At 50.5% G+C, this 13,881-nt stretch overlaps 1 pseudogene; it reads right to left on the bottom strand.

Moving 5' to 3' along the window:
* Positions 1-12,363: 12,363 nt before the first annotated feature.
* On the bottom strand, positions 12,364-13,400 carry LOC100352374 (inorganic pyrophosphatase 2, mitochondrial pseudogene; annotated as a pseudogene).
* Positions 13,401-13,881: the final 481 nt, after the last annotated feature.

Here is a 13,881-nt window from a genome sequence, read left to right as displayed (position 1 = left end):
CGCCGGATTCTGTCCCGGTTGCCCCTCTTCCAGGCCAGCTCTCTGCTGTGGCCAGGGAGTGCAGTGGAGGATGGCCCAGGTGCTTGGGCCCTGCACCCCATGGGAGACCAGGAAAAGCACCTGGATCCTGGCTCCTGCCATCGGATCAGCGCGGTGCGCCGGCTGCAGCGGCGGCCATTGGAGGGTGAACCAACGGCAAAGGAAGACCTTTCTCTGTCTGTCTCTCTCTCTCTCACTGTCCACTCTGCCTATCAAAAAAAAAAAAATTAAAAAAAAAAAAACAGGCAAATAATGTAAACAACTTCACGTTCCCAATCAGGACTCAGTACCGGCAATAGAAAAACACGAAGCCTTCAGGACACGTGAAAACTCTCATCAGCTAAGTCAGCGACAGCAGCACAGAGAAGAGCTGATCATCAGGGAAGGAGCCCATGACAGGGAAACACATCTCAAAACAAAGCGGCAGAGAATGAGGCTCCAGTGGGGAGCAGTAGCCAGAGGCATTTACCTCCCCCCTCCTAGTGAGGAGGGGTATTGAATTGGAAATGGAGAGGGGAAAAAAAGCAGCCCTGGGGAGCGCTCTCTCCAGAGATATCTGGCAGTGCCTGCGTGGATGCGACAGGCCATGTTGACTGGAAGAGAGTGCAGATAAAGACCATGGTGCCCCATTTACAGGGAAGACTGCGCACGCCGGGGCCTAGCAGGACTGGCCGTGGGGCTGGGTAAGTGTGCCGTTTCACCAAGAGTGCTGGGAACCTCCTATAGCAAGTCCTTTATAACACAACAGAAGTTCGTATCGCCTAGTCTAATTAAAACAGCCACCAAGGTGAGATCTTAACCCATTCAACTCGATTATTTCAACCAAAGCCAGATCCAATCAGGGCTACGCAATCAGTCAATTAAAAACAGATAGTGAACTTTAGCTCCTTTTTAGATTTAGTTCTCAGGCAATCAAAGCTTAGCAACAGTAATAGACAGTGCACAAAAAAACTTTTCAAGACATACCAGAGATACCATAAGCTGCAAAGACAGAAAAACATTTACCAGGTTGGAAAGCATTAATGGGTAGGTGGAGAGATCTGTGGAATTTCCCTCGCCCTTCCTCAAGGCCAGCGGTATAGGAATGGAGATGAGGAGAAACAAAGAGAGGGAGACCAGGAGGAGGAAGGGGGAAAGTGGCAGAGGAAAAGATGTGAGCCAGTGCCTTCACCTTCCCTCAGAAATCTCCAGCTGTGCCCGCGAGGCATCTCAACTGGAGGAGAGCATAGGGAAAGGCCCTGATGTCTGGGGGCTGCGTGGGTGTTTGAAATCTCCTGTCGCTCATGATTGCCCACCACCTAGTTGTCCGAGTTTACCTGGAGGGCCAATATTAGCCTCCATGGAAGCTAAGCCCTGCTTGCGTAGCAGTAGGCAGTGTAACCAGGCGTCCCTTCAAGAGAGAGGCAAGGTCCTCGGGGGATCGCAGTCTGGCCACCAGGAAGCCAAAGCGAACTCAGGGGGTCTCCAGGCTCTCAGTCAACTACTCTTCCCAGTTGCCCCTCCCGTTCCTTACAATCCCTCTGGAGTTTTGGCCATAGCTAAGCCATGGCTGGGGGGACTCCACATTCTCAGGGAGCTGTGTGGTGCTGGACACTTGACGGTCACTTCCACAGATCCAGTGCCGCTTGAGGGAAGGAATACTGACCTTCGATGTCTTCTTAAAATCCCTTCATGGTTGTCAAAATTTTACCAGAGAATGTCAGGGTTCTTGTCTTCGCACAAGACAGAATTCAGGCATGAGACAGAGAGTAGTGGAAAGTAAAATAGCAAGGTTTATTAGAGAAGGGACGTCCATAAGAATGGATGGGCATCTCTCCAGACAGAACCTGAGAGACAGCGCCCAGTCGCTTAGACTGGCGGAGAGAGGGGTTACATGATTGAGTGAAGAGCCAGGCCAGGTGGGCGGCTCAGCATAGAGGCAGAGGGCTGAGCGTGCAGTCCGCTTGAGGCTGGGGGTTTTTAAGGGGATGGGCCTTGCCTTCCTGCCTCTGCTCCTCTTGGAACAAAGGACTTTTTGGAAGTAAATATGAAAAATTCCTATCTGAGTTTTCCCCCTGAAGTTATCAGACAGGAGGAAGCCTGGCTGGTGCCACTCCGCCCCAGTTAGAGGAAGGATGAGCAGGACTCCCTGGAAGGTCGATCTGGGGCAGGATATTTGAATTGCAGATACTGGGCTGCATCTGGAAGATTATCAGGCAGAAGGGGCGGGGACCCCCACCTGGCAGGTTATCAGGTAGAAGGGGCAGGGCAGGAGGCAGATACTGGGCTGCCCTGGAAGGTTATCGGGATGACTTTGAGATGCATATGCTGGACATAGAGGTCTCCTTAGGCCTTTGTCACACACACATAAGCTCATATCTGACTTCCTACCTAACACCAGTATGCTCTCTGCATCCACCATTCCACTGGAATTATTTATCCTATTCATATTAATTTTCTAGAAATCTAACTGATAGAGAAGCTTCTGGGTTTTTAGGGCCACATTCTACTTTCAGGCCATATATTCTGTTCTCATAGTGTGTCCTTGGTGGCCCAGTAATCATGCCTGTCCACCTTGTAGGTGTCATATCTTCATCATCTTCAAGGCCCCAGCTAACCGTACCATCGCCTACTCCTGTTTGTCCTTCTTCAAATTTTTCCAACAAGCAAAAATTATGAGGAACTTTAACTCCTGCAGCCCCTCAGCATCTCTTCATGTGTTTGTGTTGTCATTCCTCTTTCAAATTGCTTGTCTATATCTTAGCCCATTTTCCAACAGGGCAATTTATTAATTTCTTATTCATTTATAAGAGCTTCTTTATGTTAACAATTTTTAAAAATAGTTATTTATGTATTTATTTGAAAGAGTTACAGAGAGAAAGAGGGAGAGACAGAGAGGGAGAGAAAAATCGTCCATCTACTGGTTCACTCCCCAGATGGCTACAGTGGCCAGTGGTGGGCCAGGCCAAAGCCATGAGCCTGGGTCTCCAAGCACTTGGGGCATCTTTCACTGCTTTCCCAGGCCATTAGCAGGGAGCTGGATTGGAAGTGGAGCAGCCGGGACGTGAGCTCGTGGCCATATGTGATGCCAGCACTGATACTGGTCACAGAGGGGAAGGCAGTTGCCAGAGCGAGTCTCGTGGGTTCTTTTCCTCAGCTCAGTATAGAAATAAAAAGCCGGGAAACAATTTGCAAAGAGGCAGAAACTTTTATTTGGTTGACAAGTGATAGAGAAAGCGTCTGGTCGGAGAGGAGACCGGGCGGAGTGCCCAAGCGGGACACTGGCTTTGAGGACGTGTCCCGGGTTTTTAAGGCATTACTGTTTTTTCCATTGGGTCATTCTGTGGGGGCGCCCAATGGGTGGGGGTTTCACATAGGTATGTTGATTGGCTTGGGGCCCAAGGAGATAGCAGGGGTCTCCAGAGACTGTCTCCTTAGGGGCTCAGCCCCCCCCCCCCCCCCCCCGCCACCCGCCAGCTCTGGGTAGAAGATTGTAATTAACTTGAAGGTGTGATTTAAAGCCGCAAGGTCACACACGCAGCACAAGAGGCTGTTAGTGGGGGAGATGCTGGTAGGTGCGGAGACAGGCTCTCCAGCCACAGCTGGCAGCTTGCATTCTACCCACGTCTGAGGGGCCCGCAGGCCCCCAGCCCCACTGGCCGGCCTCAAGCACCACAAAGAGCAGCATTACCTGCTATACCACAATGCAGCCCCACAATCTGATTTTAAAATGGGCTGAAAACTTGGACATCTCACCAAAGAGGATATACGGATGGAAAATAAGTGCAATAAAAGATACTTCCCATCCTACGTCATTGGAGAAACGCTGACTAAATCGGCAGTGAGGTACTACCGCGCACCTAGTAGAATGGCCAAGATCCAGAACTCTGGCAACACCAGACACTGGTGAGGCTGTAGAGCAACAGGAACTCTGTTCACTGCTTGGTGGGTGTGCAAAATGGGGCAGCTCCTTTGGAAGTCAGTTTGATTTTTTTTTTTTTTTTTTTTTGACAGGCAGAGTGGACAGTGAGAAAGAGGGACAGAGAGAAAGGTCTTCCTTTGCTGTTGGTTCACTCTCCAATGGCCGCCACAGTTGGTGCGCTGTGGCCGGCGCACCGCGCTGATCCGAAGGCAGGAGCCAGGTGCTTCTCCTGGTCTCCCATGGGGTACAGGGCCCAAGTACTTGGGCCATCCTCCACTGCACTCCCGGGCCACAGCAGAGAGCTGGCCTGGAAGAGGGGCAACCGGGACAGAATCCGGCGCCCCGACCGGGACAAGAACCCGGTGTGCCGGCGCCGCAAGGTGGAGGATTAGCCTAGTGAGCCACGGCACCAGCCTTGATGGTTTCTTAAAAACCAAACATACTCTTAACCGTACAAAGCAGCAGCTGTGCTCCGTGATCTACGCGAATGAGTTGAGAGTGTACACTCACACCAAAACTCACACGTGAACATTTACAGGAGTTTTACACATAATCGCTAAAACTTGGAAGCATCCAAAATGTACTGCAGCTCGTGCGTGGATATCTAAACTGTGGTACATTCACAAGAGGAAAGATTACTCAGTGCTAAAAGGAAGTTAGCTTTCCAACCCTAAAAAGACAGAGGAAACTGCACTGCGTGTTGCTAGAGCAAGTAATGCCACTGGGAAAAGCTACACACTGCGTGGTCGAGACCATGTGATATTCTGAAAGAGGCGAAACTGTGGAGTCAGTACAAACATCAGGGATTGTCAGGGCCTGGTGTGGGGGAGGAATGAGCAAGAGGCGTGCAGGGGATTTTTAGGGCAGGAAAATAAGTCTGTGCAGTCCCGGGCTGGCGGATGTGTGTCACAGGTACATTTGTACATTAGCCCAAACCTATAGAATGTGCAGCACCCAGAGTGAATCCCAGTGCAGGCTATGGACTTTGGTCAACCTGGGTTCAGCCATCATGACCAGTACCCTACCCGTGTCGGGGATGTCAATAGTGGAGGAGGGGACGTGGCCATCTCTTTACTTGCCCCTTGTTATGAACCCAAACTGCTTGAAAAATAAAATCTTTCTGGGGCTGGTGCTGTGGCACAGTGGGTTAAAGCCCTGGCCTGAAGCACCGGCGTCCCATATGGGTACTGGTTCGTGACCCGGCTGCTCCTCTTCCAATCCAGCTCCCTGCTGTGGCCTGGGAAAGCAGTACAAGTTGGTCCAAGTCCTTGGGCACCTGCACCCACATGGGAGACCTGGAAGAAGCTCCTGGCTCTTGGCTTTGGATCGGCTCAGCTCCAGCCGTTGTGGCCAACTGGGGAGTGAACCAGTGGATAGAAGACCTCTCTCTCTGTCTCTACCTCTCTCTGTAACTCTGGCTTTCAAATAAATAAAATAAATATTTTAAAAAATAAAGTATTTCATTGTATTCTTTAAAAAAAGATTTTATTTATTTGAGTTAGAGAGAGGTAGAGACAGAGAGAGTGGTCTTCCATCCATTGGTTCACTTCCTAAATGGCCACAATGGCAGGAGCTGTGCTAATCCAAAGCCAGGAGCCAGAAGCTTCTTCCAGGTCTCCCACGTGGGTGCAGGGGCCCAAGCAGTAGGGCCATCCTCTACTGCTTTCCCAGGCTCATTAGCAGGGAACTGGATTGGAAGTGGAGCAGCTGGGACTCAAACTAATGTCCATATGGGATGCCAGCGCTGTAGGCCAGGACTTTAACCCATTGTGCCACAACACCAGCTCCTATTTATTTATTTATTTATTTAAGTATTTAACTTAAAGATTCACTGTTTTTTGGAAATGTGGCAAATCATCATAACAGGAGATACCAGAAACAAACAGGAACACCCCCAGTTCCAGACATAACCATCATTAACCTTAGAATGCCCTCTTCCATCTATAAACATGGTGGACGCTATCATAAAAATATCATTCTTTAAAATAACATGCTTCTATTATAAGTTTTCGCTCCTTTGAAATGTGACATTTAATTCTATTTAAAAAGTTTGAGAGAGAGAAAGAATGGGTGATTTGATAGAAATGATCTTTGGCCAGCGCCATGGCTCAACAGGCTAATCCTCTGCCTTGTGGCGCTGGCACACCGGGTTCTAGTCCCGGTCGGGGCACCGGATTCTGTCCCGGTTGCCCCTCTTCCAGGCCAGCTCTCTGCTGTGGCCAAGGAGTGCAGTGGAGGATGGCCCAAGTGCTTGGGCCCTGCACCCCATGGGAGACCAGGAGAAGCACCTGGCTCCTGCCATCGGATCAGCGCAGTGCGCCGGCAGCAGCGCGCAGGCTGCGGCGGCCATTGGAGGGTGAACCAATGGCAAAGGAAGACCTTTGTCTCTGTCTCTCTCTCTCACTGTCCACTCTGCCTGTCAAAAAAAAAATGATCTTTACTACCAATGTTGCATTTATGGAATGATCCCACTGTGGTGAGTGAAAGAGACAGGTGAAAATAAGAATCAGTTGTATTGGGGCCGGCGCTGTGGCGCAGCGGATAAATACTCTGGCCTGAAGTGCCGGCATCCCATATGGGCATTGGTTTGAGACCCAGCTGCTCCACTTCCAATCTGGTTCTCTGTTACGGCCTACAAAAGCAGTAGAGGATGGCCCAAGCCCTTGGGCCCCTGCACCCACATACAAGACCCGGAAGAAGCTTCTGGCTCCTGGCTTTGGCTTGGCTCAGCTCCAGCCATTGTGGCCAATTGGGGAGTGAACCATCAGCTGGAAGACCTCTCTCTCTCTCTCTCTCTACCTCTCCTTCTCTCTCTGTGTAACTCTGACTTTCAAATAAATAAATAATTTTTTTTAAAAAAAGAATCAGTTGTAGTCATTTTTTTAAACAATATGTCTCTTATAACTCTTCAGTGAAACAAGAGCTGGTGAGCTCTCACTCCACTTTTCCTTACTCCCTTCCAAAGTTGTGTTGGTTACATTGGTCTTACATTGCCAAGATTTAAGATTTTGCATTATGTCGTTGTAACCATGACCCCTAGACTGTTTATTCCGAATAAAGGGATTTCCTCCTCACCACCAGCCTTCCCTCTTGGCACACCATTCTGAATTCCTATTTGTTGGCTGTTTGAGCTGTTTCCGGAAGTGACCCACACCCCAACCCTTCAAGCCTCTTTGGTTTCAGGGTGTTCTTCTGTCACCAGTACTAGGGTTGGAGTGATGTCAAGAGTAGGTATTTTGCTCCTTGCTCCTACTACCTTTAGCCTGTGCCTGGTGGTTAGACCCCCTTGTCTTTTGGCATTGAAGGTTGGTTTGCAGCCATCTGAGAACAGGCAATGCACTGACCTTCTGTTTTAGGGATACACTATCTGAGGCCGTGTTCTGTTGCTATGACTAATACTGGAGGCAGGACACTTGAAGGAGAAATAAGGTGGATTTAGCTGACACTTCTGGATGTTCAAGACTGTGGTTCATGGGGCCGGCGCTGTGGTGCAATGTGTTAATGCCCTGGCCTGAAGCACCGGCATCCCATATGGGCACTGGTTTGTGACCCAGCTGCTCCACTTCCCATCCAGCTCTCTGCTGTGGCCTGGGAAAGCAGTGGAAGATGGCCCAAGTCCTTAGGCCCTTGCACCCACGTGGGAGACCTGGAAGAAACTCCTGGCTCCTGGCTTTGGATCGGCTCAGCTCCGGCCATTGCGGCCAACTGGGGAGTGAACCATCTGATGGAAGACCTCTCTCTCTCTCTGCTCTCCTCTATCTGTGTAATTCTGGCTTTCAAATAAATAAATAAATCTTTAAAAAATAAAAAAGACCGTGGTCCAGCACTGGCGTCTGGTGGGAGGCTCATGATGGATGGTGTCACAACAGTGGGAGTCTGTGTTGAAGAGAGCACCTGGCCAGACAGGAAGCCGGGGAGATCCAGGGGCCAGGCTCTCTCTTTTCATGACAATGTCCTCATAGGGGCTACCTTGAGTCCCAAGAGAACTATGCCAATCTCTTCTTAGGCAGGGCCCCCAGTGACCTAAGCATCTCCCGCCAGACCAACCTCTTAGAGGTTCCCACACCTCCTGCCACCAGCACATTGGGGACCCAGCTTCCAGCATCTGATCCCTAGGGGACAAACCACATCCAAGCCATGACACTCACTCTTCCTTCTGGATACCCGAAGGATCCTTTATTTAACTCTGACATTGACAAGGATGTATATTGACATAAGAAACACCTTAGTGCTCACTTCAACAGCACATATACTAAAATTGGAATTAAGAAACACCTGTAGGGCCTGACGCTGTGGTATAATGGGCTAAGCCTCTGCCTGTGGTGCCCGCATCCTATATAGGTACCAGTTTGAGTCCTGGCTGCTCCACTTCCCATCCAGCTCTCTGCTATGGCCTGGGAAAGCAGTAGAAGATGGCCCAAGTTCTTGGGACCCTGCACCCACGTGGGAGACCTGGAAGAAGCTCCTGGCTCCTGGCTCTTGGCTTCAGATCAGCCCACCTCTAGCAGTTGGGGAGTTGTGACCATTTGGGGTGTGAACCAGTGGATGGAAGACCTTTCTCTCTGTCTCTCCCTCTCTCTGTCAGGAACTCTACCTCTCAAGTAGATAAATAAAAAAAATTTTTTTTTTAAAGAATAACCTGTAGCTTCTATTCTAAATACAGTGTGTTTTTTTAACCAGGAGATTTCCATTTCTCTTTCCAGGAGAGTTTTCTTGTATTACTTTGAGTGCTTTTCCATTGCTTAGGCTGTTCAAGTAAATTCACTGCTCTTTTGCTTGTTACTCTATTATGTTTTCTCTGGTTTCTCCTCACTATTTTCCTTCCTTGTTCATGGTGGTTTTCTTTTATTTTTAAATCAGTAATTAAAGGTGCAGCACGTCTGCTTTGTTCCTTCTTTCTGATTTTCTGTATGTAGGTGTATCGGTCCCCAGGTTATTCCCTTAGCTCTGGTTTTCTCTATGTCTCTCTCTCATGTGTTATTTTCTCTCTCTTATTAAGAGATTTATTACCAATTTATGGTTAATTAATTAGTCTTTAAAGATCTCTTTGTCTCTTCCTCTCGCTTGTCACTCTGCCTTGCAAATGAATAAGTCTTAACAATTTTTAAATATAACAAATGGGGAAAAGGAAGGTTAAGCAGCGACTCCTTTTTCTTCTCTCAAGATTGGGGCGGGGGGGAGGGCATGCATCATGTGGCACAGTGGTGAAGAGGCTGCTTGGTGTGCCTCAATCCCGGATCAGAGTGCCTGCACCCAGTCCCACTGTCAATCCTGGATCAGAGTGCCTGCACCCTGCCCCGCCGCCTCAATCCCGGGTCAGAGTGCCTGCACCCTGCCCCGCTTCCTCAATCCCGGATCAGAGTGCCTGCACCCTGCCCCGCCGCCCCAGTCCCGGATCAGAGTGCCTGCACCCTGCCCCGCCGCCCCAGTCCCGGATCAGAGTGCCTGCACCCTGCCCCGCCGCCCCAGTCCCGGATCAGAGTGCCTGCACCCTGCCCCGCCGCCCCAGTCCCGGATCAGAGTGCCTGCACCCTGCCCCGCCGCCCCAGTCCCGGATCAGAGTGCCTGCACCCTGCCCCGCCGCCCCAGTCCCGGATCAGAGTGCCTGCACCCTGCCCCGCCGCCCCAGTCCCGGATCAGAGTGCCTGCACCCTGCCCCGCCGCCCCAGTCCCGGATCAGAGTGCCTGCACCCTGTCCCGCCGCCTCAATCCCGGGTCAGAGTGCCTGCACCCTGCCCCGCTTCCTCAATCCCGGATCAGAGTGCCTGCACCCTGCCCCGCCGCCCCAGTCCCGGATCAGAGTGCCTGCACCCTGCCCCGCCGCCCCAGTCCCGGATCAGAGTGCCTGCACCCTGCCCCGCCGCCCCAGTCCCGGATCAGAGTGCCTGCACCCTGCCCCGCCGCCCCAGTCCCGGATCAGAGTGCCTGCACCCTGCCCCGCCGCCCCAGTCCCGGATCAGAGTGCCTGCACCCTGCCCCGCCGCCCCAGTCCCGGATCAGAGTGCCTGCACCCTGCCCCGCCGCCCCAGTCCCGGATCAGAGTGCCTGCACCCTGCCCCGCCGCCCCAGTCCCGGATCAGAGTGCCTGCACCCTGTCCCGCCGCCTCAATCCCGGATCAGAGTGCCTGCACCCTGCCCTGCCGCCTCAGTCCCGGATCAGAGTGCCTGCACCCTGCCCTGCCGCCTCAGTCCCGGATCAGAGTGCCTGCACCCTGCCCCACTGCCTCAATCCCGGATCAGAGTGCCTGCACCCTGTCCCGCCGCCTCAATCCTGGATCAGAGTGCCTGCACCCTGCCCCGCCGCCTCAGTCCCGGATCAGAGTGCCTGCACCCTGCCCCACTGCCTCAATCCCGGATCAGAGTGCCTGCACCCTGCCCTGCCGCCCCAGTCCCGGATCAGAGTGCCTGCACCCTGCCCCGCCGCCTCAATCCCGGATCAGTGCCTGCACCCTGCCCCGCCGCCCCAGTCCCGGATCAGAGTGCCTGCACCCTGCCCCGCCGCCCCAGTCCCGGATCAGAGTGCCTGCACCCTGCCCCGCCGCCCCAGTCCCGGATCAGAGTGCCTGCACCCTGCCCCGCCGCCCCAGTCCCGGATCAGAGTGCCTGCACCCTGCCCCGCCGCCCCAGTCCCGGATCAGAGTGCCTGCACCCTGTCCCACTGCTCTGCTGCTGATCCAGTGTCCTGCTGGTGTGCATCCTGGACGCAGCAGCTGACAGCTCAAGGACTTGGTTCCTTGCCACCCATGTGAGCAACCTGGATAGAATTCGGGGGCCCCCAGCTTCTATTTGGCCCACCCCAGCATTTGTGGGCATCTGGGGAGTAAAGCAGCAGATGGAAGACCTCTCTGTCTCTTGCTGTGTTTCAAATAAATAAGTGAAACAGTTTTTTAACTGAGTGTGAATTGTCAGGTTCCTGTGAGTCACAGATAAGGTTTCTGTGGATTGGGAGAATGGGCGGTGACCTCACTGAGATCCTCTCCGACTTCTCCTTTTCCGGTGAGCCAGCATTCTTTGAAAGGCCTTTCGTTGCGTGCTTCTCTTTTTCTTGTTGGGTTACTATTGGTGACTTGAAAATTGTTGTTCTTTCTCTTCCCTTTTTCTGGGGAGGGATCTAGGGAAGGCTCTTTTTGCTAGAGAGTGGAGCTTTGGGAGTCTCTCTTTCAACAGATTTACCTAGAATCCAATGCCACACGTTTTTGCTCTGCAATGTACATTGTACTTGTACAGAGTGCAAAGTCCACATTATTCATCTCTTTCACATTAAAAAAAAGTTACACATCACTCACGATGTATCTGTTAGGCTGCTGTTGGCTGCAAGGAAAAGAACACTCAGCCCAGCTACGGAGATGATGGCATTTTATTGGCACTTTGTGTGGTTAGGGCAGCATCAGGTGTAGCTTTGAACAGAGACCCACAGTTTAGGCTCACGGATGCCCCTTTGCCAGCGTGCCATCACCCAGCCATAGCTCGTCTTACACAGACCAGCCTGACTTTGACAGCCACCTCTCTCAGCGAGTCCCATAGCCTGGCCACATCCATCCACCTGCCAGGAGGAATGCAGGAGGGTGCAGCCAGGGGAATGGGAAATGGGACTTTTCCCCTATAAGGGGACAGACTTCCTTCTTTTCTTTTACTTTTGGCAGTGAAGTTTTGAGCCAAAAAAAAAAAAAAAAAAAGGGAAGAGACAGAGAAGTCACAGTGGACCATGGTCACATGTGAACTATGACTGAATGTGTTAAAACCCAGGGGTGCATGCCCTGGCCACAGGGCAGAAGGCAAGGAGTGGGGCGGGCATTATGACGCAGCGGGTATTGGAGGAGTCCTGACTACTCTGCTTCCAGTCTAGCCCCTTGCTAATGGGTCTGCGGAGGCAGCAGGGGAGGGCCCACGTCCTTGGGGCCCTACCACGCATGTGGGAGACCAGGATGGAGTTCCAGGCTCCTGGTTTTGGCTTGGACCAGCCCTGGCTGTCGCAACCATGTGGGGAGTGAACCAGCACATAGAGAAGAAGATCTCTCCCTCTCATATAAACACATTTAAAAAGAAAGCATGGGATACGTATGGCACCACTCTGCCTCTACTGGGTGTGAGGCCTGAGCAAGTCAGATGTCCCCGTGTGCCTCAGACCTGTTAGTGAGACTCAAGTCGACGAGTGACCGCTGGGCCTCTTTTATCTGCCAGGCAGGACCTAGCCACTGGAGGTGCAAAGGTTGAAAACAAATGGAGAAACCTGTGCTAGCGAATGCTCCTTCTTTTGCCTGTTTCAGTGGGTAAGTCCTTGTTTGCCTAATAGGCTGCTCTTTTAAACATATATTGATTAAATTGGAAGATAGGTCAGCTACTTTTATCTTAGTGAAAATCAAATGGCTTTTCTCATACTAAGATATTTAATTCTTTTTCTTTTTTAATATTTTAAGTTCACCTTTTTTTTTTTTCCAAAATTTCAATGTTTATTTACATATTGCATATCTTAAAAAGTTTGGGGAAAAAAAGATTCAACAGGAAGTCAGCAAATACTTATAGCACTTAGGGAAAAGGAGTCTTGGAGTCCCCAGAGATGGAAATCTTGATGGCAGAGGAATCAATCACTTGCCAAGGAAGTGCCATATTTGCTCTTCTTCATCATTTTCATTGTTCTGTGAAGATGACAATTTCGATTCAATGAATGATCTTGCTTCCTCTTGAGTGCAAAGGAAAGGGCTATCACACACCTGCACGTTTGTGCAATTTATTGCCCCTCCATCACATTTCTTCATGAGCAATGCCTTCCAGTGATCATGAGTAGATTTAATAACTTCAAGAGCAAAAGCCTTGTTTCTGAATTGTCCATTAAAAGCAAACTGGTTTTCTGGTTTTCCATCTGGTACTTTATAAAACTTAAACCAGGTAAGAGTAGCTTCCAGGTATCCAGATTTGAACTTCTTAACATCATCAATATCATCAAACTTTGAGGCTTCAGGATCATTAGCATTGATAGCAATTAATTTCCAATCCATTTCACCCTCATCAATCCGAGCCAAAATTCCAAGAATCTTCACATGAACAACCTCTCCACGAGTAAGAACCTTTGAGCCTATTTTACAAACATCAATAGGATCATTATCTCCACAGCAGTTTGTGCTCTCATCTGTTTGATGGGGATCTTCCCAAGTCTGAGGGAGAGCACCATAATTCCATATATAACCCTTGTGAGGGAAGATATCTGCCACATAGCGCAGCTTGCCATGCTTTACATCTTGTTTAACGGGATTCAATGGCTCCTTGGTGGCAATCTCCATTTTAGCATTTGTCCACCGAGGTACTTCTACAACCATGTTAAACAAATTCTCATATTCATCATTTCATGCTTTCTTTGTAGGAATGCCATTTTCCTCTTTAGACTCCACTTTCAGAGGAATATCAGGAAAGGGAGAAATGTAGTGGCCAGCTACATTCTTGAAGAAGAGGCAATAGTCCTCCGAGTGGGTTAAGTTCACCTTTTAAAAAAATTATTTATTTATTTGAAAGATAGAGTTACAGAGAAAGAAGGAGAAACAGAGAGGGAGAGATCTTCCATGCACTGGTTCGTTCCTCTGGTAGTCACAAGAGCCAGGACTGGCCCAGGCCGAAGCCAGGAGCCAGGAGCTTCAGCCAGATCTCCCACTTGGATGCAGCAGCCCAACCTCTTGGGCCATCTTACACTGCTTTCCCAGGCACATTAGCAGGGAGCTGGGTCAGAAGTGGAACAGCCGGGACTTGAACTGGTGACCATATAGCAAGCTGCTGTCCCAGGTGGTGTTTTAGCCTACAATGCCACAAACAAGCACCAAGTACAACTCAGCTTTTAACAAGTTTTAAACACATAATTCACATATGACACAACTTGCCACTTAAAACAGGCAATTCAGTTGTTTTAAGTGTATCCACACAACCATCAGCAGAATCAATATTAGCACATTTTT

This window comes from Oryctolagus cuniculus, chromosome 1 (genome assembly GCF_964237555.1).
Source record: "Oryctolagus cuniculus chromosome 1, mOryCun1.1, whole genome shotgun sequence".
NCBI lineage: Eukaryota > Metazoa > Chordata > Mammalia > Lagomorpha > Leporidae > Oryctolagus > Oryctolagus cuniculus.
This window is presented reverse-complemented; position numbering and strand designations above follow the sequence as displayed.